The following is a 17,417-nucleotide window of genomic DNA, read 5'->3' on the forward strand; positions in this document are numbered from 1 at the left end:
TAGAAGTGTTGTGTGTGCACCATTTGTTCTCTCGTTAGGTTTGATGATAATTTGTCTAAACTACATGCCATAAATCTAAATGAATCTACGAATTTTAATTTGATAGTTCCAACTTTTTTACTGAATGATATGTAGCGTTGCTCGTTATTAGGTATTAATTCTATTTGTTCTTTATTACATCCTAGCTCTTTTATAAACAAGTGAGAGTCATATCCAGATAGGTTATGTATAATCACTGGTACAAACTTTGATACTTTAACTTTTAAATTGCAGTTATTACATAGAGGTGCTACAAACTCTCCTGTTATATGATCGTGATGTTTAACCTTGTGGTTTTCGGGTGTATATTTTACTTTACAGTAAGAACAGGATTCGGATTGGTTGAACTCTTTTATCTGTTTACGTGTTAATGGTAATTCGTTATTTTGTTTGTATATGTTCGATATGTGTTTGGCTCCTTTTGTTAACAGTCTTATAAATTTAGTAGCAGTGTTCTTACCTCTATACACAACAGGATTAGTTTTACTTCCATCACTTTTTACAATATAGTAACAGAACCCAGATGGTTTGTGCTGTTGATATTTTTTGGTATATGACTCATCTTCTGGATAACATTGTTTACATCCCATAACCTTATGTAGCAGACATTCAAAATCAGCGTAAATCACAAATGGCAACTTCATCGTAAATTGATAGTTTTTAAATTCAACGTATGTATCTTTCGGTGGCATTTCTATCTTAACAGCTTCGTGAGTGGAACAATCTTTTTCGTGTTTATCTAATGCACTTTGTGAGTAAAAATATAACAAGCATCTATCACATAAGTATTTTCGAGCTCTCCATTTAGTTATTTGGTTGCTTACTAATCTACTTAGATCTTTAATCCAACAATAGTGTGTTTTAACTTGGTCTTCATTTTGTTCTTTTACATATAATAAATTCACATGGATGTCTTTCTTGTTTTTAGTATGATATAAAACGTATATTGTATATTTTCCATCATCACTATATGTATAAACGTTAAATGATATATTGAGCCGTCTTTCAATTTTTGGGATGTCACTTAGTTTTACAGGAAAATGAATATCTTTTAATATTGTTTCTAAGTCTTTAACAACTTGCTTGTACTTTGGCCGTTGAGGATCTTTTTCAACAGGATGCAATGCAGAGGCAATTGAATACAAGAAACATTTTTCATCTTTGTTCTTTACATTGATAACTGCTTGTTTTCTTTTGATTTCCTTTGGTAGTTCTATATATGATGATCCTCTATATGGTGCATATTTATTAAGAGCTAACTCCAAGTAGTTTATATTTGTAAGAGTCCATCCAGAACCTCTAGCTTGGAACTCGTCCATTCTTGCTCGTAATATTTGTTTAGCATCACTTATGAATTCTTTTAGATTGGTTGATTGGAATACCTCTTTGTTATTGATGTTGAAGTAAATGTCTTGAATCTCTTTACCTTTCTTATATTGACAGCTTATTAGGAGATTAGCCTTTAACGATCCATGTTTTTGTAAGCTGATGTTCAATCTATTTATTAAAGCTTTTGATGTTGAATTGATATATTGTTCTAGAGGATCATGTTCTTTGTAAGTTGTTATAAATCTCCATGTTTCTAATCTTGATTTGAATGCTGTGCTTTTAAGTTTTACATCGATTGGTTGTGATTCAACTTTGATTCTTGGTTCTTCAATTACTTCTTGTTTAAAGGGGAATATATTTCTAATCTGCCTTCTGCTTTGTTCATCATCATGTTGTTTAAGAAGGTCTATCAGTTCTGCTTTTCTTAATCGGGAATATCTTCTGATTCCCCTCTCTTTACATTGTCGTCTTAACTCTATTACAGTAAACTTATTATAATTACTCATCTTATTTGTTATATAGAAAATCTTCGTTAGTACTCTTCGCTGGGTTATTTCAGTTCATTTTCATTTGTCCTAGTACAACGCTTAACATTGTACACTCCTGCCATTGTCTACATATTAAGCGTTGTATTAGAACACGGCTTTTACGCGTATGGGATTAACCCATCAAAGTCACATATACACATTTAAAACTGAATCATTTTTGTAAGCTTACTCATCATCATCATCATCATAATCATCGCTACCATATTTTTATTCATCATCACTACTCAAATCAGATGTTTTTTGTTGCATTACTAATAACTCTTTTTCCTTTAACAGTATTTGCTTCTCTAGTAGTGTTGCTAAGAGTTTAAGATCATGATGAATTAGTTCAAGTCTATCATGTAATAAATCAAAATTTTTCTCCATATTTGTTATATAGAAAACCAACAAAAATGAAATAATATTAAAAATCTAAGAATAAAAACAAACATGACTAGTGCTAAGGAAATATTATCTTACAAACCTGTATTTGATTGTGTATGTAAACATTTAGATATTGGTGGCTATAATGATAAAGACAAAATAAATTTTAGCGTGTCCATAGGTATGTTAGATCATTTGTTCAAAAAAGCCACTAAAGAAAAGAACTCATTTCTCATACAAAACATTCTCTATGCAAACGTTATGGACTTATCCGATGAGATATTAGATTCACTAACTAATGAGCAATGGTTATCTATAGGTTATGATGATTATGAGGAGGAATATAACTATGATCACATTACAGAAGACTTCATACGCAAATATCAGGAGAAAGTTAATTTGATTGAAATATGTTTATGGAAAAATTTATCGGAAGAGTTTATAAGAGAATTAGCTGATAAAGTTGATTGGGAGATTATTTCAGGAAGCCAAGACTTATCAGAAGACTTTATAAGAGAATTTGCAGATAGAGTTGATTGGAAAGAAGTATCGTATCACCAAAAGCTGTCTGAAGAATTTATTAATGAGTTTATAGATAAAGTTGATTTTGATGCTATATCTTACAAAAACGAACTCTCTGAAGCCTTTATACGAGAACATGCAGATAGAGTTAATTGGTGGTACATATCTGGAACTCGTCAATTATCAGAAAACTTTATAAGAGATTACGCTGACAAAGTAAATTGGGAAATGATTTCAATGTCTCAAAATTTAACAGAAGAATTTATTGCAGAGTTCGAAGGTAGAGTTCATTGGACTAACATTTCAACTTATCAAGACCTCTCTGTAGATTTTATATATATATTTAGACATTACGTAGATTGGAGAGCCATAATAAGAAAATATCATAATAATCCTGATTAGGTAGTATGCTGAATTTAGCGTTCGATGTTGCAGCAGAGGGTTAATGCATAACTAATTATCTTTTATGGATATTATACCATAAAAGTTGTATGTTTGAAAGGGAGCCAGTGCTGGTGGCCCCCAGTTGTAACCAAAACTTATTACCTTTACCTCTACAAATCTCTTATACTTAAAAACAAATCAATAACAAACTCATCATCTTCTCCATCTGCATTCTTTAGATCTACATGACAACGATGCGAAATAACACAATCATACTTTTCTTTTACTTTGTTTAGGAGGTTAATCGAGTTTGGGTCTTTGGTTTTAAACAATATAGTCATGTCTGGATATTTTTCTTGTAAGCATTGTAATCTTGTCTTTACGTTACACTCTTGAATTCTTCCAACCCAATACCTGTAACTCTCATAGCTCTTTACTTGTTCTCTTTTGTCTGTTTCATACTTTTCTAATATCTTTTGTAGTTGAATAGGGGAGAGATTCTTTTTAACAATAACTAGTTTGTGTACTTTCCCTGGATCTTCTGTATGTTCTGCAGCTATCTCTCTAAGTCTTGTGTTTTCTATTCTTAAATCGTTCATTTGTTGTTCTATCTCTTCTACTCTTGATTGTAACTCTTCTTGATCTTCTAGAATCTGTTTAAAATTAGAAACGAAATAGTCTTCGATAATATCATAGCATTTGTCATAGAAGTCTTGTGATACCCATAAAGCAATAGCGAGAAATATCTTTTTATACATATATGTTCCTGAGATTAGATTGTTTATTTCGTTACCAGCTAGTTTTACTGTGTAAGATGAGTTTCTGAATTCCCCAGCATGCTGGGAACTTCGAAGTTTGTTGTAGTAATCTAATAACTCTTTTGATTGTTTGTTTTCTAACCAATGATCAAACCTCTTACCACCACTCTGACACAGCTTAGTAGCATTAAAGTATCCTGTACTCTTATCTATAATCAACTTGAAATCACCAAAAATACCATACCAATAATTGTCTTTAATCTGTTCGTAGCAAATATCGTTTAAACTAAGAGAACTATCCATAGTACCCATATTTATTATATAGAAAATTTTTATTTTTAACTTCATTTTCGTTACCCGCTAGTTTTACTGTGTAAGATGAGTTTCTGAAGTGGTCGGAATCCCGACGAATTCGAAGTTTGTTGTGTTGTTAATTTTTGATAATTTCCACAGCTAGAATTAGATACGTAAAGCAATCACTCATATATGAGGAGTTGCTTATTTTTGTGTTGTTAATTTTTGATAATTTTATCGGCCCGAATTCGGTCCACTTATTTTTTGATAATTTCTACAGCTCGAATACAAGCGCTGGAAATATATGTTATGGGGGTATCGTTTCGTTACCCCCTTATCTCGTTCAAACTATCCTTTTATGGCATAATAACCATAAAAGACAAACATCTATATTTACACTACAACATTACTCTTATCTATCCAACTATTATGTGAATCATCAAACCCTAGCCATTTGACATATACTTTATCACCTTTCTTTTTCAACACTTTCTCCACCAAGTATTCATCTTTGTGTTTCGTCTTTAATAGTTCTGGTTCGTAAAATCTACCTTGCACATCCTCTTCTTCCAAATCTTTAATTCTATATGTAGGCGGATTAGATGGAATAACTTCACTAATAACAAATACTTCTGTTGACCAATTAGGTGTATATCCCTTCTCAAATAGCCCTTTCAACTTACTTATACGAACATGATCACCTAACTTGTATTTGGGCTTAACACGCTTATATTCTTTTTGATACACTTTCTCCAATATTGTTCTCTCATTCTTCTTGTTAACTTCTATAGGTTTTAAACCAATTGTTCTATGAATTTGATGATTATACTCTTTAACTAGTGTTGGTAATATCTCTACCCATTTGTAGTTCCCTTGTGTTGTGAACCTTTTCCACATGTTCTGCTTTAGCGTTCTATTGAATCTTTCAACCACAGAAGCTTTCTTACCACTATAGGTTGAGTAGTGATTAATCTTATTTTCCTCCATTAACTTCCTAAACTCTTTATTGTAAAACTCTTTACCTTGATCTGTTTTTAAGTTGCTAGGTTTTCTCGTTCTTAATATGGATTCGAATGCTTCTGTAACATTCTTCCCACTCTTATCTTTAACAGGAACAGCAAACGCATATTTCGAGAACACATCTATAATCGTTAGCAAATACTTATAACCTTTATTAATTTTGGAAACACCTTTTAATACTCCGCTATCCATTTCTACAAGATCAGCCTGCCAAAGATCATCGATACCTTTTATAACTACACTTAATCTGTCAAAGTTTTTTCTAGATGGTTTGTGAATTTCTTCTACAATGTCTTCTCTAACACCTTTACCTTCTTCTAGCCAATCAGGCTTTTTAACGAATTGAGTTTTAGTAACACCACATATAGAACAAATACCTTTCTTTAGATATCTTCCATTCTTTGTTTGTTCAATTCTAATGGTATCTTTCTTCGTATCTGTCGATTTCTTACACTTAACACAATACATCCTGTTTATTATATAGAAAATCAATAACTATCGCTGTTTAATATTATGCTATCAACATTCTCACCATCATCATCACTATCTTCGTCTTCTCTTTCTACATGCATAAGAAGCAATAGTAATTTACCATGTTTCAGATCAGAACCTTTAGATGGTCTAATTGCCAAATTATCATTTGTATTAAAGTGCAATGGAAAAGTTTCAACTAGAGAATCATTTAAATATAGATCTATGTAATACGTATTGTAAGATGACTCTATATGCATTAACCTACCTTTATAAAGAAATTTGTATGTGATAGAGAGATTATGTATTAAAAAGAACGGAGTTTCAACATTTTCTGATATCAATCGACTATGAAGCTCTATAACATAACTCCGTTTGACGAAGTTAAGCTCTTCTTTCAACATAGCAATGTCTTTTCTCACAACTGCATTATCTAACTCTGATGTCATTTTAACATTACCAAAGATATCCATATTTATTATATAGCAAACGTCTTTAGGAAAGCTCTCTTTCTATGTATATCACAACAAACAATAATTGTCCTTCTTCCAAAGCAGAATTTTTATTTGGTTTAATCGTAATTATATCGTTCTTCTTAAAGTCAAAAGGTATCTCTTTAATCAAAGTATCACCCAAATATATATCTAGAAAGTATTTATCCAAACTTAAGTCCATGTGCATTATTTTTCCATTATAGAGAAATTTGTAACCGTTAGAGAGATTAAATATTCTAAAGATTGGCTCCTTAACGTTTTTAGCTCTTAATCGATATAGTAGAGGCATGGTTTCTTTCTGCATAACCAGTTTAGTAGTATCCATCCTAATCTTTTGAAAATCTTCTTTCTTTATGTATGTGTCTTGCAACGTTTCTAATACATCTTCTAATCGTTTTTTATCGTTCTTTAATTGGACTTCTATTGATCTAAGTTGACTTACGCTAACAACATCATTTAAATTCTCCAACAATTTTAATTTTTCTTCACTAATATCAACATCACCTTTTCTATCTTTAACATTACCAAATATATCTATACTCATTTATTATACTGAAAATGTCCATCCTAATTTTTCAAAACATTTCTTTAGCATCTCTATTTGTCTAGGTGAGCGTTTAAAATCAATATCAACATGAACATCGTGCTTTTTCAACAGATGGTGCAATACACATTTCAAGTTAATAAACAATGCTCTTTCCGGATACAGCTCCCTAAAGACCTCGTGTAAGTTTTCGAAGTCGTCTATAAGTGTCTCCTCCATATGTTGTAATTTTAATGGTTTTTGATCGGTAAGGTGATAGTGTATTAAATAGACATCATCATAATATTTTGTGTATTTGTTTTTCTTTAGTACTTCTAGAACATCTTTTGTTGATATTAAATCTCTTGGTATATCTCTAAGTTCATCATTTAACATCTTGAGCACCTCTTCGGGGACAATTCTATCCTGTAAAGCTTGCAAACGAGATAACTGTAACTTAAATCTTTTTATAGTATCATACCATGGTTTTCGTACGCAAGCAGCTTTCGTTTCTTCACAAGTACTGTAAACCCAACCACTCTCTACAGAACAAACATCGCAAATGTAACTACTCACACCTTTTGTTAATGACTTACTACCACAATAACTGCATTGTAATGGTCTAGAGCTATAATTCGACAACAAGTCCTTTAAGGTAATTATTGGACGTAACTTTCTCAACTCTTCTTCCGTGTACAAAACTTTTGGTATTAACCTTTTCCATAGATCAATAACATTGTATACGTTGTTTTTATCGTTTAAGTCTATCTCGCTAACATCCTGAAAATACTGATAAAAATTATATCTATCTAGCGCATCTAGTTCATCCTCATGCTTCTCAAAGTAATCTAAAAATCTATTGTGTATAGCTTCCATATTTATCCTAAAGCAAAACTTTTATGGATACAAAACCATAAAAGCATTTAATCATTTTTAATCATATACATAACGTCGCTAAAAGAATACCCTTGATTTAGAAGATTTAAGACCTTAACACAAAGATGACCACATATAACTGAGTTAAAGTCTTGTATTCGTTCGTCATTGTAAAGTAAGTTTTCGGTACCAAGATATCGTACCAGTTGTTTAGGAGGAACACCACCATAAGAATCGAACACGTACTTTATGTTGTTATCTTTCCAATAGCATATCCAATGAGTACCAATGTTTTCTGATTTATCAAGGTTAACTACGCCACACTCATTTACATAGGGTTTTTGTGGAAGTTCATCACTCATAAATACACCTCTAAATCGTTTTATCTTTAGTTCTTTAGCCAACCTCTCTATATCGAAGTTGGTCAATGGTTTTAGTTTTTTGACTTCTTTGGTTTACCTGCCCCTTGCTTTTCTTCCATAGCCATATTGTGTCTTTTTTGTTCTTCAAGTTCTTGTTTATTCTTCTTAGCATCCAGTACAGTTTTAGTAATCGCTGCTGCACCACCTGCTAATGAACCAACTGCTCCTAAAGCTGCTAGAATGGCTGGAATTGTAAAAATAAAACCGCCAATATGCTCTTTCTTAATCTTTTTCATTTGTGCAGTAGTTAAAGTTAAATCCATTCCTTTACCTTCTTTAATTTTCTTAGCTTTATCGTTAAGTTGTTTCTTTGTTAATACATGATCAATATTTAAATCCTTTAGTTCGTTATAAGGAACACTAAACATACAACCTTTAATAGAACACATCTTCCTATTTATCTAAGAGAAAATCTTGGTTTGCAAAAGTACAGTTGTTGTTACTCCACCAAAATCGATTAAGGAATCATTCTCATCTGTTATTCTTATCTCAAAATTGTCAACCTTGTCTTTGGATATAGGGAAAAATAATGGATAAGTAGGCTCGTAAATAATACTATGTTTGAACTCAGTATCTGTTTTGAATGATGCTAAAATTCCTGTTTCTCTATGTGTGTATTCTGTATCTTTAACGAACATGCCATCTGCTATATTACAGTGAACATTTATAGTATCAAACGGATGAAACTTTGGTAACTTACTTCCAATATGTGTTTTGTTCTTTTCTAAAACTTCAAAAACATTAAACCCGAGGACATTGCCTATACTCCCAATTGTAACATCATTACTATCAGTTTCAATTTTAACTCTATTTCTTAAATGATCTTCTGATAATGTTATGTTGATGAATTGAGATTTTAAATATTCATTAAGACTGTTTAAGCTGTATTGCCCATCTGGTATAAAAACTTGTCTATCACCATATGAGGAACTGTTTTTTTGTGTTGTTATGTTTGGAGTTAGATATGTACTGTAAAACCCAACTAGTCCTATACTTAAATAGTTGCTGCTGTTGTCTAATTCGTAATGGAGCTTCTTCTTTAAAACAGAAATATCACTCGTTAGCTTAAATACCTTAGCCATTTATTATATAATAAATGAACGAGTTTGATTTACCTAGAGATATTCCAAGAGAGAAAGTAATCAAGCTAATAGAAGATGTCATTCGAAAGTTAGAATGCAGTTTAAAGAAGAAAAAGAGAAAACTACGAATTGTTAAATATGCGTACTACACTTTGATCACGTTATCGGTTATACTTTCTGCGACAACTGGGTTTATTAATATTTTTATACCTGTAACAATTTACTCGATATTAACAACGTCTCTTGCAACTGGAAGTGCTATAATAACAGGTTTGTCTTCGAAGTTAAACATAAGCAAAAGAAAAGACGAATATAAAACCATTGTCACTTGTATTAACTCATTTATAGAATAGTTAGAGATGATAATAACATTGAATGGTGAAATGGATAGCGAATATATAAAAGATACGTTGCTTAAGATCAGAGAACAACTTAAAGATATAAGATAGGCTATGTAAATACAAGTCAAGTCTCTAATCTTTGGCCCTTCACATGTGTAGGGCCTAAAAGTCTTGTAAACGTTTCAACTGTTTCCTTCGCATCACGTAAGACCAAAGTTTCAGAGAACAACTTAAAAATATAAGATCATAAAATTTGCCCCTCTGTATTCGGAGGTCCAAAAAGCCCAAGACTTCAATGTGTATATTTTTGGTAGCAACAATCGGAGCTCCCTATATGTTAAGTATTTTCTCACATCTAAAGGTGCAAATCCAGCAGACCTCTTAATCTCAGGCACATACTACAAGAAGGCACTTGCTACGATCCTAACTCTATCAATCTGTTTAACCGCCTCAAAGAACAAGAAGCTATCAAAAACAATTCAAGAATCTAAGGTCCATCAGCACTGGACCTTTATCAGTTGGCCACCCTCACACAGCCTTCATCAACGAACCCGGGTCTGTACTACTAACAAGACAAAAACGGTGACCCGGATTTGGGTCATCGCTCTATGTATGAGGTCAAGGGTGGAGACCATGTAACAAAAAAAATATGAACAACAGTATTCGGCTTTAAGGGGTATCGAAAAGATACCCTTGCATCTTCAATCTGTTTGAAAGGGGGCCAGTGCTGGTGGCTCCCAACGTGGGGGCGGTGAATTGCCGCCCTTAACTTCTGAAAATTTTTTCTTATCTTCTTCGTCTACATGATCTTGGATGGTGTTTCTAGGTTGTGAATACTCTAAGACAAATAAGATCATAAAGGTGATGATTTTCTCTATAATAAATGAGTAAGAAAACTATTAATTGGGATGTAAAAGAGATGATAAAAGAAACAACAGCTAAGAAAAGAAATGGAGAACTTATACCTGATGATGTTCGATGCCTTATCGTAGGTTCGTCGGGGTCTGGTAAACGTTTTTGCTATTTAATTTTTTATTACAGCCAGGTTGGTTAAACAATAATTACTTCTACATATATTCTAAAAGCATGAATCAGCCAAAGTATGAGCAGTTAAAAGATCGATTTGAAAAGGCAGAACTAAAGTTTAAGAAGCAAATAGCAACGTTCTTAAGCGGTAATGATTCTATTGTACCTATTGATGAATGTGAAGAATACTCTGTTGTTGTGTTTGACGATTACATTTTGGAGAATCAAGATACTGTTAGAAATTACTTTACAAGAGGTAGGCATAGACATTTAGACTGTTTCTATATTGCACAAACATATTCAAAAGTACCTAAACAGCTTATAAGAGATAACGTCAACTTCCTATGCATATTCAGACAAGATGATACTAATCTTAAACATGTGTATAATGAGTTTGTTGGGGGAGATATGTCTTATGATAAGTTTAAAGAGATATGTTCAAAATGTTGGCATGAAGATTATGGTTTCATAGTAATTGATATGACAAGGAAGGTAAACAATGGTAAGTATAGGAACAAGATAAAACACTTCTTGAATGTTTGATGTTTATTGACGTTTTACGTTTTAACGTTTGACGTTCTTTGACGTTTATTGACGTTCTTTGACGTTCATTGACGTTCATTGACGTTTGTTCGTTTGCTATACAATAAATGGATGAGAAAGAAATTGATAAGAATATTAAGTTGAAGGAGTTCTTGATAAAGGGCTTCAAATCTTGGAAGAAAGAGCAGGTATATACGATAAATTTAAGACACAAGAACAGCCTGTAATTGATACTATTCAAAACTTGGGAAGTGAGATCAAAGAAGTAGCAGAACAAAATAAAAATCTAATAACTGAACTTGTTCCAGTTGCACATAAGACGGCTTCAATAGATCCCAGTCTACTAGAAACACCTAAAAAGATAACTTACGATAGTTCTCCAAGTAGTAGTGATACGCCTATAACGGGAGAAATAAAACAAATGAGAAAACAAATTAAAGACAAAGTGGAAGGAGTAGAACCTTTAACAACAGCACAGTCATTTGGGAAGATTGCAACGAAATATTATAGTAAAAGAAATGACACTGTGTTTGGAATAAGAACTGTAGAAGAAGATGGAAAAATAATAAACAAGATAGGAAATTTAGAAGTTAAAGTGAATGGCGATGATTTGATAATTAATGGTAAAACTTATAAAGGAACAGAAGGTCTATGGGAATTGTTAACGACGAATACTAGTAAAACCATTGAAGATTATGATGATGACGATTTTGAACAGTACAAGGAAATAATTATAGAATCAGATGCTGCCTTCCAAAAATATAATCGAGATAAAAAGGTAGCATCTAGTAGAGGTTCAAAGTACATTAATATTATCAAGCCTATTTGGGATAATTATATTAAACCAACTTTACCCCCAACTCCTAAAAAGAACACGACACCTAAAAGGACTGGTGAAGGAATTAAACAATATACAGAGATACCTAAAGAATATATATGGGTGGATGATGTGAGAAAGTTAATTGATCGGTTAATAGTTATAGATGGAGAAGAAAAGGCTGGAAATGATAACTTTTACAATGAGAAAGTAGGTATAGTGAGTATGATTAATAATAAGCTTTCACAGTTTATTCCTAATGATCCAAAAGGTATAGGTTATTTGATTAAGATCTTAAACACATTACCACCACGATTCTGGAATGATGAGAAGCTTGGGAAAGGGTTAGTAAATGATTTGATTAATAAACTCCCATTTGAATTACATATTCCAGGTTTTAGATTTTGCGGGCCTGGGACTAAGCTTCAAGAAAGGTTAGAGAGAGGTGATGAAGGTATTAACCCATTAGATGAGGCTTGTAAAGAACACGATATATACTACAGAGACAATAAAGATACAGAATCGAGACATATTGCAGATAAGGAACTGGAAACTAAAGCATGGAAAAGAGCATTTAGTAGTGATGCGCCAATTGGTGAACGATTAGCTGCTTTTGGAGTTGGTACTGCTATGAATGCTAAGGTTAAGTTGGGATGGGGATTATAAGCTTTAGAAAATTTTTCCTCAGTCGACTTTACGACAATGCTAATATTTATATAGCTTGATGGTGTTTACCATAAAGCGCTGTTTCAAGATTTTCTTTATAATAAATGGATAGTATTGAAAGTTATGAGTTACAAAGTTTTAAAGCTAACACAAGAACATTTAATAATTTGAATGAAGCTAACAAAGATATTGAGTTTGATTTCAACGTGGGGGACGGCTTTATACATCCACACAAAGCAGATTGTCATATGACTTTTGAAGTTGTTGGTGCATCAGCTGGAGGAACATTTGGTGCAAATGATACTATAAAACTTGTAGATAACTTCTTCCCATTCTTCTTTTCTCAAATTGAGGTTAGAAAGCATGGAGTTGTTATAGATAAGGTTGAGCTACCTGGAATTACATCTACAGCTGTCGGAACATTAAAGATTTCCAAGCCAGAAGTTGAATATTTAAAACAAGCAGGATTTGAAACAGATGATAAACTTGGTCTAAGAAAGGACTTTAGCGTTTTGTATCCATTAAGATTAATTCCAGGCTTCTTAAGTGATTATAAAGAGGTTATGTGGAAAGGTGGATTGAGAATAACATTTACAAAAGCTAACAACAATAACGATGTTTTGTACAAATGGACTGGATCAGGAGCAGCTCCTCATGATGGAAAAATAACAATAAAAAGTATGGAGATAAGAATGCCTATTGTTGAATACGAATCTAATTATGAAAACAAGTTAAAGTTGAGTATTCTTAAAGAACTAAAAATCATGTTTTCATTCCATACTTATCAATGTGTTCAGAAGACTGTTGCAGGTTCTTTCTTGGAGTTTGATGTTACTACGCAATTTAATTCTAGACAATTTGATATGCCTGATTTCGTACTTATAATGTTCCAAACTGATAGAAGTGGCAAACAAACAGCAGATGCAAGTAAGTTTGATCATTGTAAGGTAAAGAATATCTATCTTAAAAATGGGAGGAATGAGGTATTTCCAAAAGAATCAAGAAACTTAGATATTGCTAACAAGGATTATTTCAAGATGTACGAAGATTATACTGCATTTAAGAGAATAACGTGTGGCAACACCGAAATGTACTATGACCCTAAAGAGTTTATAGACAACAGACCAATGTATGTGATTAATTGTAGTAAGAGAAAGAATGAATCAGTAAATGAAAGAACAAACATAAAGATCGTGGTAGACTTTTCAGAAGGTGTGGCTGCTGATACTATATGTTATGCGATTTTAATTGGGCGAAAGAACTTTACATATGATCCCAAGAATGAAAAAGTAGTAGAAGAGTTTTAGTTAGTTAGCAAAATATCAACGGGCATAAGGGTATCGAAAAGATACTCTCAAACTGTTTTCATTAACGATTGTTTTATGGAAGTTTTTCCATCAAACGAAATTGATAAAAAATGATTAAATATTTTTTGGTGAAGATAAAAATTGAAGATTGATTTTCTATATAATAAATACGATGGCAAAACACGTTGATTTTTTAAACAAGCTTGGAAGTCTTGAACAAAAAGAGGTTATTGGATTAAGAGAATTAGAATTAAATACAGAATATAAGATTGTGAAAATGGAAAAGATTAAAACTAAGTTTGGGAAGAGCATATTAGCCGAATGTGAGAAGTTCAAGGTTTTTCTCCCACCTAGATTTACAAAACACTTAACAGATAAAATGATTGATGAGATCGTTAAAGATGGAATAAAAATCAAATACACTGGTCTAAAAGGTAACTATCCAACTGTTGAGTTCTGTATGTAAATCCAAAAAATGAACGAAAATGAACAAAAATATGTTGTCAGAACCAAAAAATGGAGTGATTAGAATGGATCCCCAAAAGAAGTTTATACTTACTAACAATTTCAATGTAATTGTGAAAAATGTGCAGACCGAAGTTCAAGTGGTTTTCGATATTAACCGCTGTCTATTCAGCTTGAATTACGATCAGTGGACAGAGTTTAAGAAGTCGTTGTTTCCTATAGAGAACGAGGTTAACAGAAGATTCCATTATCAGTATCCAAACTTGTAATTTTAAGTATGTTCTAAGTGTTTTATGGTGATAAAGCCATAAAACTAAGACCTTTAAATATACAGATACAACTCAGCTATTGAATGCTTTCAACTCTAAAAATGTGGAGAGAAAAAGAGTTGCGAGAAAATACATTTCGTATATGTAATACGCTAGCGCGCGCATGCGGCACGTTTTGGAACTAAATAGTGGCTCTGTCGACAAAGATCCTCACAGCCAAAGTCCGCCGTGTAACAGCGCGATATGCTTAGCTTGAATTCTGATCGTTACGAATCGTTACGAGAGAAAACTTTAGCGAAGGATACAGCGCTCGAGCTATGTGAAGCCGTTAATTTCAATACTAAGTATATGAGAGGCGACGTATATGCCGTCGTTAATCATTCTCTCTCTGTTTTCTATTGCATAAACCTCTCTGTCGTTCAAAGCTGATGGGAAGGAAAGAGCGAGAGAATGATAGAGAAAAAAATGGCAAGCGTCCAAGTTTTACTTCCTCCTTCTTCCTCTTTGCTATATATGTATATGTGTGCTCGACAGCTGATTGTAAATGTGTGTGTGTGCGATTGAGCGAGAGTGCATATACATATATCTGTAGTATGCAACATAGTAAACTTTATCTTCTTATAATTCAGTTATTTTTGAACCAATTTACACCAAACAAAAACTATTTTTTCAATCAAAGACAGCGCTATAAGTTGTAAGTTTTAGATGTAAGTTTTTATGATTTTAAATGTCATAAAAGCATATTCAATCTCACTTGGGGGTATCCCTCTGTGTTAAAGTGCACAGTGGCGGCTTCATAGTTTTTGGTAGTCAGGGGTAGAGGGGGAAAGTGCGCTGGTAGTTAGGTAACCAATCTACTGATTGAAAATATGAATTTCCCAAAGCTAGCAAATGAGGCACCTGATAAACTGTATACGACATATGCATCACTCTAGATATAAATCCTACACCAAGAAAGACATGTAGAAGTCGAGTGAAATATATACCACACCAAGTCTTTCTTACATAACTACATTCATAATTCATTACATAACTATACAAAACTTCAGAACTGAACAACCCTCTAATCTTGTATTCTGATTTATCAAGCTTACGTATTCTAATCAAGCAGGCATTGAATATATTTCTCAAGAATCCCCTGCCACGTTGCCAAAATTAAAGTTACCAGACGTCTCTGTTTCCCGGATATTACGGGATTTTTTATATGGAAAATCCGTATGCTTGTTGACTGAACTTAAAAACTTCTTGGATTCATTGAGAAAAATCCGGAACTTTAGCTTAAAAGATCGAGTTACAAGATACCCACACTACCTGTTGAAGGTCTGTGATGAACAAGATGCCAACCAGTAATATAACACTCATGTTCGATAACATATCAGGTAACGTGTAGGTCAGGGAGCAACGCACCTGTCATTTATTTAAGAAGATTTCTATATTCTGGAATACATGTGGCCGAGCATTATCCTGTTGAAATAACATGATAAGTTGAGTTAATGTATCAGTCAATGAAGAGGTTGCTCTGAATAGGTAGCAGCCGAGGTCGTATGTTGCAGCCAGTGGTGCTGACGCACACCACCACCTTGTCTTTTGGCTGCCTTAATCCGATAGCAGTTTACACTCACTACGCTAGCGTCTACTAGGTATGCAGCGGTCACTGTACGACTTGCTTGCTGCTCAACACACTGGCAATGATGTTCATACATCCTTTGGAGCTTGAGGTGTTTGTTGTTCTGAGTCAATGAAAGTCAACGTAAAGCCATGCACGCCCCAGCACAAAGTTCAACAGACGTGTCAAACTGTCGATTAACACAGTTTCAAGTATTATACTCCAGCGTCTAGCTAATACCGTGGACGACATTGTCCATACTGTCATAGCAATGTGAACAATATGTCTGTTATGTGGTGCTGTGATCGCATTGCGCTATTCACTTCCCAAGATTCCCTACATTTGATTATTTTCTGTTTCCTCGCATGCATGCATCGCTGTTTTAGGGCATGATTTGCACGTGCAAAAGTTTCGCAGTATATGAGGCCGCCTTTCCGTTCGAAGACCATGAGGCTCCATTCGAACACAGTACATCAATAGCTTGAAATTATATCTATAAAACACGTGCTATTGTTTATAACCACAAATTCAAGCAGACAACACACAGAATGAACAAAAAGACACGTAGCCTGCACGACGCAACCCGAGGAGGAACGAGCCACCCAGGAGTCACCTATAAAAGAGGACCAGGAAGTGTCCAAATCACGATTATTATGAAAGGATATAATAAGATTGAGTTCTTGAAACTCCCTTGTTGAAATTCTGCGACCCCAATATAATATCTTATAACTCGACAAGTTTCAAACCAAGATGCGCAGATCGCTACGGAGCACTTCGTATTCCGCCATCCTCCCCACTACTCTTCCATCCACTGGTCTGGCTTTGAAAGTTCCAGTGATACTAACTCAGCAAACTTATGTTACAACAAATATCACCTGCTAAAATAAATATTACCATGTAGCGTTAGAGTACCGACTCGTAATTCTCATATCAGTGGTCCATTTCATTTAATCCCGCTTTTGAAAATGCGTTGCGGTGGTAGCTCTTCGTATTCTACGGTAGTATATTCACGTATGTTCGTTATTAATCTTTATAACGAAGAGAAACCAAAAGGCGAATGACTTAATTTTCTAGATGCCACATTAAAGACTGACCTGACAGCCGAGCCTACTAGAACATTACGATACTGAACCAGGGGCGAATACAGAACGGGGGCGCATCTTTCTGAAAGGGAAATATTTCTGTCTTACTTCAATGAGACGAGTTGACAAAAGTATATTTGTCAATATAAGACAACAAATAAGCTGCTTTC

This window comes from Thermobia domestica, chromosome 11, assembly GCF_964235325.1.
Source record: "Thermobia domestica chromosome 11, izTheDome1.hap1.1, whole genome shotgun sequence".
Lineage (NCBI taxonomy): Eukaryota > Metazoa > Arthropoda > Insecta > Zygentoma > Lepismatidae > Thermobia > Thermobia domestica.